The sequence below is a fragment of the Bison bison genome, unplaced genomic scaffold, assembly GCF_000754665.1.
Source record: "Bison bison bison isolate TAMUID 2011002044 unplaced genomic scaffold, Bison_UMD1.0 scf7180017864535, whole genome shotgun sequence".
Classification (NCBI taxonomy): domain Eukaryota; kingdom Metazoa; phylum Chordata; class Mammalia; order Artiodactyla; family Bovidae; genus Bison; species Bison bison.
In genome coordinates this window covers 13,561,429-13,563,013 of record NW_011495084.1, presented here as the reverse complement: position 1 = coordinate 13,563,013, position 1,585 = coordinate 13,561,429, and the positions used below count along the sequence as shown (strand labels likewise).

Genomic DNA, 1,585 nt, shown 5'->3' with positions numbered 1-1,585 from the left:
GTTCAGACTGCTCATTCCCCTTCTCAAAAAGGGAAAAAATATCTACCCCGGATTTCAGGAACTCAGAGTAAGTTCCTCTTTCCACTGTTTTGCCCTAAAATAAAAAAGTTGAGAGAAATTAATTTATATTTGATAATATTAAACCAACCTAAATACTAATCAAAAAAAGTTATCTGGTTTTAAATTTTTATTTTTGGAAAAAAAAAAAAAAATGATCCCTGGGTCTAGAATTCTTGAGAAATCTAGTTCAGTCAACTCAGTACAGAACTGAGCATTACATTCTCTGCCAAACCCTGTCCGTATGGTAGGTGCTGAGGGATATGAAAGAAACATGTGCTCATGTGTCAAAAACGGAGGCCATTGACATGACTACCCTGGGCATTTGGGGAAGGAAGAAGTACAGAGGTTGGTGAGAGAATCAGCACAGGCTTCTTAGACAACATGGAAATTGACATAAGCCTCATGTGACAATTCCAGGAAAGAAATTTACACTTAACCCAGAGGTGGGCACAAGCACATCTGCATATGGGTAAGAGTCTCTCATTAAATCTTCACTGACCACTGTCACTGTCACACTATCATGTGCCTGGCTGGGATAATAGGAGCCAGACCCGGACAGAAAATCCATGAGAGGCCTCTCCTTGGTCTACAACCCGGACAGAAAATCCATGAGAGGCCTCTCCTTGGTCTACAACTGCCCCCACACACTAAGCAAATTTCCAACTGAAAATTCAATATTCCACCTGATAAAGTAATTAAACAAGGAGGCCATGGGGCTGGGGTGGCTCTAAAGCCTTAGCAGTCTGTGCCCACAAACCAAAACCTAAGCCAGAATCAATGCACTCAGATCCGAGAAAAAACTTAGGACCAACCAACCACAAGCAGCCAACTAGGCTTCCCCAAATCAGGCAACTGCTTAAGCTACAGTCAATCAAATCATTTTCTTTGAATACATGTGACACATCCTTGCACAGTTTCCCTCCCTTCCAAAGTCATATAAAATAATGTGCAGATGTTTCACTATCTTCCGACCACATGAAACCAGACTCAGCTGATTCACTCAGTAGCAAATAAAACATCAGGGAAAACAAACAAAACAAAAACTCAGGATGCAAAACACATCAAATGAGAGCAGCTGTGGTTAAGGCAGCTCAGGTGGAGGGAGCTGGCCAGGATCCTCACTAGCACCCCTCTCACCCTCTCCCCTGAGGGGGTCCACTGGGAGAAACAGGGAAGCCTTTGGGTACCGTCAGATACTGCAGCACTAGAAAATTATGCAGGATATATTGTGTCTTGTTCCACTTGGGAGGCAAAATTCACACACCTCTTTAATGAAATCACCACTCACCACATCAAATCAGTAATATGCATGATGAAATGACTGGTGGTACAAAGACAGCAATTTCACTCAACAGTCAAGCACTGACAATTCCTAGGGGATGAAGGGACAGCCATCTCCCATCTGCTGTGAAGAAAGGGACCTGACAGTGAGGATGGTCCCCAACTCATGCAGGGGTGCTCACCAGTGGACAAATAGTTGTTTTATTAGTACTAAAATTGGGGTAGTGTCCTCAAAGGAAGCACT

The 1,585-nt window shown here is 43.2% G+C and overlaps 1 protein-coding gene across 1 annotated transcript in view; it reads right to left on the bottom strand.

Annotated features, from left to right (window-relative positions):
- Window positions 1–1,585, bottom strand: part of LOC104982649 (multidrug resistance-associated protein 4-like) — a 350,332-nt gene that overhangs the window by 174,534 nt on the left and 174,213 nt on the right.